The following is a 13,109-nucleotide window of genomic DNA, read 5'->3' on the forward strand; positions in this document are numbered from 1 at the left end:
AGCTACCATTTTTCATTAAAAATGGCTTGAGGTTGAGCTAATGTAAGCAGGCAAACAACACAGCGTGGTTGCGCTCAGTGGACCATATACCGTCCCAAAATTCATTTGTACCATAAGGAGGAACAGTAACAGGAATTACATATAGACAAGACTTTTCCAAGCTCTAGCACTGGTTGTACGGCTCACGCATCTCAGCACTGTTTGGCGCAAAGGAAACTTCAGCCATATTTCAGGCAGATCATAGGTAATGGCATCGTGATTTTTAAAAAAAATTACATCATGTGTTGTTTTTTACGAAACAAAAATTCTATGCCATTCCGCCCTGCCATTGAGTGTGGATGGCCAGTGAGCTATAAAGTCATTGTCACTTAATAACAATGGTATCGATGGATTTGTTGTCGCTGTAATACACACTGATCGGCGTCATACCCGCAACTGCGGAAACACTCCTGGATAATGTCAAATCGATGCACGTACGCCGCTCAGTGGTCGGTTGGTCTAGGCAGGTGTGGCATTGCAAGACAAATGTCTCCCACGCGAAACGCGTAAACAACTCCCTTTTCGGTTTCGCCAGATCACGTTGAAATCCCAGACTACGACCACTGGGGCAGTGTGATCGTGACTAACCCACGGTCTCAGGACAGTCTGAGGGCACCTTAGCACTCCTTAAAGGTTCCAAATGCGGAAGCACTAACACCCAACTGATCGCCTGCGACGCTTTGCCTCCTTCCAGTGTTTTCGAAGCGCTTCGTTCTCCTTTCACTTGATACTGTTTTCTTCGCAATACGCATGCAGGAAGTTTTACACTTTCGAATGGCTTCGATGGGTCTCCTACTCACTGTGCCGTTGCTCGTTCCCCTTTCCTATTGTCAAGATAAGGCGCATGCTATGGAACGCCTCGCGCTTCAAAGACGCGTGTAGCCGCGGAAGTTTCGATGTGAGGACTTGAAGAAATGTATGAAAGCCGAGCCTTACACAGCTCCGCTGTAAATAAAAGAGGTTAAAAATGAATGTGGGTGCGCTCAGCTAACCCTGGATATGCAATACGAAAGCTTGGTGTAGTGTGGTTGTCTTCGTTTAGCCTGGTTAAGTTGATTTTGCTAGCCGAACTCCTCTCTCTTCCTCAGTCTCGGGCGTTAGCTTCGGACATTTGGCATCCCGGACCATCTCCAGTGAAGCAGTTCGCAGGGCGATATCCATGGGGTCGTCAGACGCCGCTTACAGACGACGGCTAACAGCCTCCCTCTCCCGCGCAGCGCTCAGAGAAGATGGCCCGACCTCGCTCTCATACATAGCCAAGCTCCGGCGACGACCCAGCTGCTAGAGCGCGTGCGCCATTCCGGCGGCGGCGGAATGTTAGCGGCGGAGCAATGCTTTACCAAGGCTACGGCGCAGCTGCAAGTAAATGAATTTCAAATTGCTGGCGACGGCGAAACTCGTCTCGACTAGGTTAGTAAAACTTTGCTCTAAAATGGCGTCGCGAAAACAAGAGATACAAGCACGGAAAACTTGGCTGGCGATTACGATACTCCCTAATGCCAAATTTAAGCGCAGGGCGGACTTCAGAATCTTCACGCAACGGGGCATAGTTGCTACTTCGGCGGCGCTAAGCCTCTGCTCGGGCAGCTCGTTTAGCGGCAGTGGCAGGGAAAACACTTGCTTCGTCTTAGGAAGTGATCGGTTCATCGGCGAACGCACGACGGTGCGCGCTACTGTGGTATCATCTTGTAGCGGGTCACCGCCGCGGAGCATGTCTCGCCCGACACCCTCGGCATACCGCGTTCCTTTTCACACTTGCACCACTCCAGATGACACTGATTGCTGGAAGATGTGCGACAATATGACAGCAGAGAGATTTTCGGTGTTTTTAAAATTTGAAACTTTAAACTGTTTTTAAATTTTAAACTTTAGAATTTATACAGTCAATACCAGCTGATGACGTCACTTTTAAGGTATAAATGACTTGGATGATATCATTTGCTTCGAAAATTACACTGTGCATAGCGGGGTAATCATGGAACGGCACACTGGGAAATACATCGGGCACACCTGGAAATACATCGTCAGGTACACCGGCAAACACTGAGCAAAACGTAGAGTTTAGTGTTTCGGCGACCTTGAACTCCGGGATTGGAATGTTTTGTTGATCTAATAACGAAATGGGTTTAGCATGGGTTGGGTTTAAGGTGTTCCAAAACTTTTGGGGGTTTGTGCATAGCATGTCTGGTAGGGTGGACGAAAAGAGCGCCCGCTTAGCGTCCGAGATCATGGAAGCGTAGTTTTTCAGTCTCACGATATTTTTCGCAAGCGTGATTGGAGTTTGATTTTTTGGCTGACCGGAATTGTCTTTTCTTTTTGTTGCTAAGCCGTTTTAAAGTATTATTGTACGATGGCGAAGTAGGCCGTTCTCTAATGGTAATTGTGGGGATGTACATCTTTTCTAATTGGTGCATTTTGTTTTTGAAGAGCTCCCAGTTTTCGTCAACAGAACGTTTGGAAAAATTCACGAGGAACCAATCGTAAAAAGAAGCTAGTTCATCATTCATAGCTTGATAATCTGCTCCGTCGTATAGGGTTATCGTTTTTTTTTTTTTACTTTTTTGGGGGTTAGGCAAGTTTCATTGGAAATTGGCATGAATGACGACATGATCACTCAGGCTACTCGGATAGAAACGGACGAAGCGTTATCTCGTTTGGTCGTCCGAAATAAATCTAGTAAGCTTGATGAATTAAGAGTCATGCGTGTAGGAAAGCTAATCATTTGATATAAGTTGAAAGTAACGCAAGTATCTATGAAGTCACTTTCAGTGTTCTCTTTCGACAACATTAATGCTAGGTCAGACCAAGTTATCGCGGGAAAGTTAAAATCACCAAGAAGGAGGAGAGGGGCGTTATCCGAGGCTGACGTTAATAGTTGTAGAGCATCATAAAGCTCGCCAACGAAAGAGGGATCGCAATCAGGGGGGCAGACGCCAATGGTAACGGGTGGAACGGCAGCTTTGCAGTGAATAAGGATTACATCAGGACTCTAAGGAATGTCAACAGCGCAGCATTGTAAACTGGGGTGAGCGGCGATTAACACTCCCCCCCCCCCCCCCCCCTCCCTCCGCTTGTTTTTTCGATCACAACGGGAAATATCGAAGTCGTTGAACAGAGGAAACAATTCAGAGTCCAAGATAGATGCACTAAGTCACATTTCGGTTAACGCTATACTAAGTTGCACTCTCTTGCAAGGCATCGCATTTGGGCAGTTTACCCTGCGCATGCCCGTACAACTGCTCACCTTCGGTCATTCTTTGTTCAGACAGCGAAGGATTGGAATGACCTTCCGCCCCACTTCGTGCACCACTCCGGCCCCATTCTTTTCAAAACGCACATCGAAGAAACCCTCTATAAAATGCCCACCCCTCATGTAACACCCCGCCCTGGCGTTCTTGAAGTATATAAAATAAATAAATAAATAAATAAATAAATAAATAAATAAATAAATAAATAAATAAATAAAGATACTCTCCTCCTTCGCTGTCCTTTTCGCTCTCCTTACGGTGTCGAATCGACGGACGACGGCGAGGGTCGCCGCGAAACCACAGGAGCGCCGATTAAGAGCTGCGCTCTAAAAATATGAACTTAACTTTTTTTCATGCTTTTATCTCTTGTTTATACGTCTATCTCTCTCTCTTGTTTATAGTTCTATCTTTAATTCGGTGATCAAAACCTCAGAGATCACGCCAGCTCCACTCGTCGTTGTTTAATAGAGCAAAATTGTGGCGCGCTGACACTGCCAGCAGCACGTCACGTGGTCCGAAGACGCTGCTGCTATAATCGCTACGTCACACTTCCATGTGCCCATGAGTCCTGGTTCGCTTGCTACACTGAATCGTCAACTGGCGATGAAGTTTGTGGAAATAAATTCAGGCTGGTCCCATCACGCGGTCTTGTTTTGTCAGACGAGACTAACTATCCCTCACGGCTAGTGCCTTCGCGTGACTGATTTCTTATACGCTTCGCATCCCCTGTGCAACCCTCGGACGAATGTCCTCTATGTTATTTTTTTTTTTGTAACGCGGTATATCGCAGTTTTTTTTAATACAAAGCTGAAGTACCCTGGCCGCACTGTACGTCATGTTCTAGCACACGCAATGGCAGAAATCTCATCGAAATAAAGAAGTAAAAACATCAGACAATACTTACGCACTTCTTATAATAAGTTGTGACGGCTAAAGTATTAATGTACAATCTAAGGCCGCAGAATGCTCATTCCTGTGTTCATGGGGCTGTCGCAGAAAATGGGAATTAGTGAATCGGCCCCGAACCCCTGAAGGCAGCTGCCATCATCATTGGCGAATCAGCCTGAGTGGATATGGTGGTGTGCCAACATTCAACCATCGCTCCAAGCTGAGTCTCAGCTGAATACGCTTGACGCACTGGTCGAACAACGTCGCTCAGCCCGTATGCACAAACGTACTTTTGTTGCGGAAGCAGTTGCCTTAGCTAGTTATATGGGCTGTTCACTACCTGCTTCACCAGATCGCCCCGTTACCAGGCCTCCATGGCTGTATCACCAGGTTACCGACAGTCGACCACTGACTCGACTTAACACTCGATCTACCGGAAAAGCATGTGCGAGAGGATCACTACTGACGGCTGCGACCCAGTACGAGGCGATAGAGGCCTTCGTGGACTCTGAAATATTTTTGCATTGAAAATATAGGAAACCTGGCGGGTATTTGTAAAATGTTCGCAAATTTGGGAAATTCGTTAATGTGGGGTTCATAGTAACGAGATTTGTCTGTATAGGTCCATCTGGTCAGCTAAAACCATGGTTCCGAAGTGGTTTCGCGAATGCGTACTCGACTCCCATTCTTGAGGCTCTGGGTTCAGTTCGTATTGAGTGCTAAATTTTCCTACATTTATTTTCACCTCCGTTACTTTATCTTTATTCACAGCCAATTATTCATTCATTCTCAGGTGGCTTTTCTGCTCAAGGCGCCATTTAATTCTTTCGCATTGAAAATGAAACCTGGATTCAGCTAAAACAAAGGGAATTTAGGGAGACGTAGGGCACAATGAGTGCACGTGCACATAACGCAGGTAACACTTGCGACAAAAAATTAAGAAAGCGTTTGGAAAGGGCACTCTAAGACAAAAAATCTTACTTCATTCCAATCTCGATTAAAGGCACTCTCTATTGTTTTCTGCGCTAATATCCTCTGTTTAGCCAATTTTTTATGTGTACAGATATCTGTAGTGGCCGCATTCCATCCGGCAGAGATTGGTTAGCGCACGGTGCTTATACGACAGTGCTCGTGAGCCATGCCGGGGGTGTGAGTTCGAGCCGCACCTGGCGAATGAACTTTTTCTTCTCCAATGTCAGCGTCCTTGCTTGCTTCGCTGCAGGTTATATCCCACAGTGATAGCGTTCATCTGACAGAAAGCTGGGCGACAACACAGTTCGTCCTCACCGGGTGGTTAATGTTGATGAGATCGTTTATTTCGTAATTGAAACAAGACAATGAGCCTGCCGTGCCAAAGCCACGTAGGGCTTGAGTTGCAGAGCCTCGAATTTATAGAAACCAAAGACACCAAGAAATGAGATGGCAAAACAAATTCAGGTAAGAGAACACATTTGGGCAATCTAACTGTACGTGAAGATACATGGCAAATACACAGAGTGGGGAAAGCTGGTGGTACATGTCAGCGCAGTTCATCTGACAGCAAGCTGGACGAGGAGACAGTTTGACCTCCGTGGCCCGCGCACAATGAGTGCCGCCTTGTGCAAAATATATCCGTCTCGCACACTCAACGCTGCACAAGCCAAGGTGCGGAGTCAACTTCAAACGAATACCTACCCGAACCCGTCGGCCTACAGTCACTTCCATCCAGAAACCTTCTTTGATAAGTGCAAACTCTGCGGCCAACGCGCAGACCTCACTCACATCATGGGGGAATACCAAAGACAACTACGGAACAAGACCCCCCTACCCCTCATAGACATCAAACATCGAAAGCACTGGGAAACCCTGCTGCGCAGCTCCAATCCCCTAACGCAGCTACTCCTTGTCCACATAGCCAAAGAAGCCGCCAGGAAACAAGATATACTGGCTGATTAACGCGGCAAAGAGAGCCCAAGCTCTCTACTTCTGGGCAAATAAAGTTCTCTCTCTCTCTCTCTCTCTCTCTCTCTCTCTCTCTCTCTCTCTCTCTCTCTCTCTCTCTCTCTCTCTCTCTCTCTCTCTCTCTCTCTCTCTCTCTCTCTCTCTCTCTCTCTCTCTCTCTCTCTCTAACCGCCAATCTGTTAGCACATGCTTTGTTGGCACAGTGCGCCTTGTGACGCCTCCGCAGCCGACGTTTCACCTTCTATGTAAGACCTTCACCTTCACCTTCGTAACTCCTTCACCTCTACATAACCGCTTATTCCGCCATCCGCCACAACATTCCGTCGCATAACATATTACGTAAGCACAGAGCGGCACATTCATATCTTTCCCAAAAACACCCTTCCGCCTACCGCCTCTTTCCTCCTCTTTCACCATTTCCCCCCTCACTACGTTACCCATGCCAGCCGTTTAGCGGAATGAGGCATTGCGTATGTGCGGAATTACGCTTTTGAATTCCGCGCCGAATCCTTCCATTGAGTACCGTCTGTATCGTTCCCCATCGCCCCATACCCCTACAGAATGCTAGCCGCACGTAGTATTCAGCTGCACAGGGCATTGAGCATGTGCCGAACTGAGAGCTTAAATCTGCACGGTATCCCCAGAGGACTTCAGAGCGCTGTACCGACTCGCTATTTTCACCCGCGCGTGCAAACACCGCGCGAGACATTCAGCCGCGTTATGCAAAATCCCTCGACCCTTTCCCGCGCCTCAGCTGCATCCCTGTCTCGGCCTCTACCCCTACTCAGATTTATGCGTCCGGGCCCATTTTTATCGCGGACATCTTCCGGCTGTGGGGCCCCCCTTGGAAACCAATCACGGGATGCACACAGAGCTAGAAGTAAACAGCTCCGCTGTAAAAAGCACAAGCAAGGAGGAAAAGGGGGGCACATTCCCAAGGAAAATAAATATGTTGTATTACATCTATAAAGGCAGCCAACACGTTTTTCGGTGGACGCTCCCATGCCTAGCCCGCTTTCCTCCGTGTGTAGATAACGGAAGTACCCGCGTCCATAGCAGCGGCGGCGAGTCCCCAGTGGCGCAATTGGTTAGCGCACGGTACTTATACGACAGTGCTCGTGAGCCATGCCGGGGTTGTGAGTTCGAGCCTCACCTGGGGAACGTGCTTTTTTTTTTTTTTTCGCTCACTTTTTTTCCCATTCTTAGTTATTATGAAGGGAGCGTATAACCTGGGCACATTAGACCTTTGTTCGTGGTATATTTGCTGCTATAAGGATCTTAAAAACGAAAAATTAAGAATTCTCAACGTTTTGTACATCACTGATTGAGTGAATCGGTTTTAATAGGAATAGCCCGAATATGTTTATTTTGGGGGGCACATGAGACTTATTTCTTAGATAGCTCTCTGTTAGAACTGATGACAGTACGAATTTGGTAGGTATCCATCAGTGTTGCTATAATTGTGCTAGTTCAGTATTTATGGCATCGTAGTTGCCTATTTTGTAATCCCTGATCATTTTGTTTAAGACGCTTTTTTAAGGCAAGGATAAGCTAATAAGCAATACCTATAGTCACTGACACCACGGGTAACGCCGTAAAAAAGCACCTTAAACAAAAGTATCAGGGATTACAAAATATGCAACTACGACGCCATAAATACTGAACTAGCACAATTATATTCGTACCAAATTCGTATAGAACCAATAAATCTCGTGCTTGTGAGCAATGCCGGGGTTGTGAGTTTGAGCCTCACCTGGGGAACACTTTTTCTTATTTCTGCTCCTATTTTTTTTACTGTAACCGAAGCGAAAGAACTTTGTTACATTGCAATTTGTCATCATGGTTGATTTAACTGTACAATGCTAACAGAAATGAAGAAGTTCAAAAACACTTCTTTGCTTGTGATGTGAAGCGGTGAATGTAGGCACGCTATTAATACAAGGCTCGGGCTCGGAGATTGCGCACGTATATTAAGAGAACAAAACACAGGAGAAAGAGTGTTGAGGATGGAGGGTAAGGGGCACATCTGGTAAAGTTCGCTTGTGATGTGTGATAGTGTGCCAAACTTGCTGCAGAACCTACACTTTGAGAAGTATTGTGTTGGGAAAAGTATAATTAATTCATACGGGATTAGGACATGTGTTAGTTTGAAGTAGTCTTAAAATGCGTGCCTGCTGTTTGGATAATTTGGGTTGAGTAACAGGGAAGGTACCGCTAGAGTATTGCGTGATTTCATGATTTGTTTCAATCAGAAAGGGGCAGTACCCCGTTTCTGAGAACGCAGGGGTGCGGAGTGCACGCAAGGGTGGGCACGATTGTGACCGTACGAAAGGGGCGGGTTTCGCTCAGGAGGCGCTGTGCTGTTGTGGCAACCTGAACGTGAAAGCCTTCGGCAGAACTCTGCCTGTATGGGCGAACACTTAAATGAAAACGAATAAAATAGTAGTTAAGCCAAGGGCTTTATTCAAAGCGCGTCCACAACGCTTAGCAGCCTATTTGGCCAGTACAATTCAGTTGAATTCAGTAGTGTTCTATTATTCACAGAAAAAAAAAACATACACTCTATATACACACGAGAAGGTCCCAAGGTCAGAGACTTCAGGGGGACCTTCTAGGGGTGAGTAGACGTAGATTTAGATCCGCTATAGATATAGACACGGTGACTATATCAGACAATTAGCCTTCGATGCATTTCGAACGCTTTGAATAAGTCCCTTGGTTGAGGTACTCTTCTTTTCCTCTAAGTTACGGCAATTCGTCCAGCTGCGTAGATTTAGCATGTCGCTTGGGAGTACTTCCATATAGGCGATGACCGTAACGGCGATCGTGAGTGATAGCCAAGACGGTGGCTACTGCTTCCTCTTACCGGATGGTCTTTATTGTGATACTGACTTATTGATCTCTTGAGGGGAACACACGGTGACGCACGCACATGGTGAGGGGCAAACCGCCAAGCCCATTCGGCGAGATACACTTGACGGCAACGACCCCCTATAAAACACCATTTAATACTCTTCTGACAGCGGTCGCTGTATAAAATGTGCTAGTTTGGCTTGATGTGAAAGGGCAGCCGCTATCTTGTTTCCCCGCGAAGCTCGCATATTTATTCATTATTTTACGTGCGCACATCATGGAAGCAGACGCATTGATCGCTAGAGCAGCGTGTCCCCAGTGGCGCAATTGGTTAGCGCACGGTACTTATACGACAGTGCTCGTGAGCCATGCCGGGGTTGTGAGTTCGAGCCTCACCTGGGGAACACATCTTTTTTTTTTTCTCCTCGAATACAAGGCCGTTGCTTGCTTCGCTGCAAGATATCCCACAGTGATAGCGTTCATCTGAAATAAAGCTGGACAAGAAGATAATTTGGTCTCTGCGGCCGGTTAATCCCTCGCGGAACGAGCGCACCCTTGTGAAAAATCTTGCCGTCTCACGCCGGCGCCAATCCCCAGTCTATCGCAAACGCTTTGTTGACACAGCGCGCCTTTCGATGGCTCCGCGACCAATGTTAGACAATCCCTTTCACCTCAACATAATCAGTTATGTGTTAATCGACCAGATTTAGGGGAAATCCCCAAGGTGGAGTAAGCTACTCCGAAGGAAAGTTTGACATACACCTCAATGCAGCCGTACGGCTACAAAGGAAAGCTGTACAGCTTTCTTTTGTAGCCGTAGGGCTTCATTGGGGTAGCTGTCAAATTTTCCTTCGTATAATCAGTCATAGCGCCATCAGCCGTAACAGTCAGTCGCATAATACATTGCATATGCGTCGAGTGGCACATTTAAATCTTGCGCCAAATTACTATTCCGCCTACCACCTCCACCCTCCCCTATCACCGTTTCCCCCCTCACTGAGTCAGCCATGCGAGACATTCAGCCGAATGGGGCGTCGGGTATTCGCCGTATTACGCTTTTGAATTTCATGCCGAATCATTTCCTTGAGTACCATCTGTGCCGACCCCCACTCTTACCCCCACAGTACGATCGCCGCCCGTCGTAGCCAGCTGCACAGGGCATTGTGCCTGTGCCGCACTGCAAACTTAAATCCGCGCTATAACCCCAAGCACTTCAAAGCGCGCTATAGGCTCCGTGCGCTGGTATGGTGGCGACACCAGCGCCTGAACAACTAGCGCCATCTACGGCCACTGGAGGCATTTATCGGATGTTGTTGTCATCGCTTGCGCCCTTCCCCGTACCGCCCGTGCTACGCTGCGATGACTGCTCAAACCAGCGCGCTCGTTTTAACGGTTTTAGAGAGAAGGGATATAATGGCTCGTTTTCTTTTTCATATAAAAAAACCTCAAAACGTGGTCGCCAGCTACACGCCACAAACGATGTTTACTGCATCCGGGAGGGGCTAGCGAACGCAACGGAGCCGTCCGATGTTTCCAGCAATGGCGTTGGGCACATGATGACAGGCGTGACCCTGGGCTGCGACTTTTAGTTAGAGGCGGGTACAGTGAATGGTTGTGAGTTCTGTTGCAAAAAAACGCGGCTCACGCATCTCTGCACTTTATTATGAGTTCAGTGAGTCTAAGCGAGGTAGGCGGGGGAAGCTGCACGCGCAAGGCCGAGTGCCACGATCGCGTAAACATGCCGATGCAGTTGCTATGTTCGTCAACTCATAACTGTGAGCACCGGGCAGCTATTACCAAATTTTAGCGCCGGTATCAATGCCGGTGTTCCAGCTCTGTCCGAATCAACGAAATGTTAGTCGTATGGAGTTGGCCGCGATATCTGCGTCAAAGCAGCCGCCGAGGCCGCACGGGCAGAACCTCCGCGCGTACACCTAGGAAGGGGTAAGCAGCGATGAGCACCATACAGAAGAGGAGTAACCGATACAGATTGGTAAAGCATAAGCAACACGTAATGCTAAAATGCCGGGGAAGCATAAGCTCAGGGACAAAAAGAAAAAAGAAAACGACCGACACCGTCACTGCTTCAAGATGACTGACGCGCATATTACTGGCCCATTCGTTTAGCTGCGGTGGTTGCCTGTGGGATCACTGCAGTTTCGTGTCAACCGTTACTGTGCGTCATATTGCGTAGCACTCAGGTAAGATTGGTGGGGTGTATGCTGGCGCGCTGTTTTTGTTACCGATGAAGTTCGCGTTACCTATGCAAGTTTCGCCGGGCGCCGGCTGTCGCAGGTCCCCTGCAAAGTTGATAGCGGGTGTGCACAGAAACAAGATCCCAGAGCATAAACCACATTCACACAAAACAGCAAAACGAACGCTTATGGCCAGAAGTCGATCGGCGTTGTTTACATTGTCCGTCGCACTGCGCGGGTCCATCGCTGTCGCCTTTCCGCTTCATTTGAAGGGAACCGAGATAAACTATTTTTTCGTCAGCCTCCTCGCGGTCTTTTTTAAATGTTGCGGAGCCGTAGACCCAGCAATACGTACAGAAATGCGCACTACTAGCTCGACTTTTTCACAACGACTGCGGAATCTCCGCCCGGTAAGCCGCTCTTTCGGGGTGACCAACATCCGATTTTCGACGGCGCCGCTGTTCGGCGGCGCTGCGGTCGCGCTCGAAACACCAGCGCACGGAGCGAATACCGACTCGCTTTTTTTTTTACCCATACGTGTGCGAAAACCGCTTGAGACATTCATCAGCATGAAGTATTGTGTATGCGCGGAATTTCTCGCAAATAAACTAAATCATTCTGTGTACTTTTCAGCTCACTCAATCATCGAAAACCTCACGTTTTCAGCTCGTTCAATTTTTGAAAGATTGCTGAAATGAACAGAAAAAATAAACAAGTTTTTCTCGCTTTGGTACAAATGCGGACGAGAGAACAGTTCGACAACCATGGCCGGCTAATGGCCTCGAGGAATGAGCGCAGCCTTGCACCAAATGTTGCCGTCTCGAGCGGGTGCATACTTACGCTTACATACACGAAACATACGCTTCGTTGGATTAGCTCACCCTGCGATTGCTTTGCAGTCCATGTTTAGAAAACCAGCCTGTGGATAATCACTTTTAACCTATGTTCAGTTAGGGAGCCATCCGCCGTAGAATTTAGTCTCATAGGCCACTGCAATGCGCGGAACCGCCTAGCGCCTTTTCCCTCCCCTTTCACCGCTTTTCCCCCTCGATCCGCCTGCCACGCGAGGCATTCATCCGAAAGGGTGTCGGATCTCTCTTGTCCCTCTCTCTCTTGGGTCTCTCTTGTCCCGTCTAGTTTGCGCCACGTTTTTAACTTTGTTTGATATTCAGCGCTCGTCCTGCCTGTTTTTTTTTTTTTTTTTCTTGTGTATTTGCTAAGTCCCGCTCTCCCGCCAAAAGTGTTCGATCACCAGTTCGCCCGACTGTCTACCATCCTACTGCATTTCATCTCGCCTTCAAATGCCCCGTCAAATCCCCTCCTTTGCGTAGAGCCTGCGTCACCACCCATCCCCCGTACCACCTAATCGCACGTGGCATTGAGCAGCAGAGGGCACTGTGCGTGAGCAGAACTGCGCTTTTAAATTCAGCTCTGTGTGTTAAAGGGACACTGAAGTGATATGTAAACATTGCGGGATTACTTGCGCAAATTGTAGTCCGGAGTCCCCAGGCCATGTTTCGACCACCCTGGGCGCGTTTACGCGATTTTATTTAGTAGAAAAATTAATTCGAAAATGCTGTCCTCCTCTCTTTACGCTCGCCCATTTTCTGCGGCGTTTTCGCGTGACGTCAGGAGGGGATAAGCTGGCAATTGGCTGCGCTACTGCACGGCTCCCCGGCCTTCAGACAGAGTCAGTCGGCCCAGCGTTTCGTCCGCCGGCCGCCGACGGGTCGTCGCAATTCGTTCGCTCAGTTGAAACGAAGCCAGGACACGTTTGTGAATGGTAGAATTTGCCTTTCTTTACTTGGTTAGTTTGTACACTGTATCTAGCTCCAAGCCAAGGTCGCTTCACACAAGCGCTGCACAAGCGCACATGCGACGCTTCGCTGACTGGTATGCCAGTAGGAAAATATAAGGCCTCTTGAAGGCGGGAGAAGAGTCAGTG

The 13,109-nt window shown here is 48.0% G+C and overlaps 2 non-coding genes across 2 annotated transcripts; both read left to right on the forward strand.

Moving 5' to 3' along the window:
- Positions 1-7,185: 7,185 nt before the first annotated feature.
- Positions 7,186-7,277, forward strand: Trnai-uau (transfer RNA isoleucine (anticodon UAU)). Its single transcript is given in 2 exon segments — positions 7,186-7,223; positions 7,242-7,277. It is a non-coding gene; the product is annotated as a tRNA-Ile (tRNA).
- Positions 7,278-9,281: 2,004 nt separating this feature from the next.
- On the forward strand, positions 9,282-9,373 carry Trnai-uau (transfer RNA isoleucine (anticodon UAU)). Its single transcript is given in 2 exon segments — positions 9,282-9,319; positions 9,338-9,373. It is a non-coding gene; the product is annotated as a tRNA-Ile (tRNA).
- Positions 9,374-13,109: the final 3,736 nt, after the last annotated feature.

The sequence above is a fragment of the Haemaphysalis longicornis genome, unplaced genomic scaffold, assembly GCF_048455015.1.
Source record: "Haemaphysalis longicornis isolate Haplotype H1 unplaced genomic scaffold, Haemaphysalis longicornis Haplotype H1 scaffold_1, whole genome shotgun sequence".
NCBI classification, from domain to species: Eukaryota; Metazoa; Arthropoda; class Arachnida; order Ixodida; family Ixodidae; genus Haemaphysalis; species Haemaphysalis longicornis.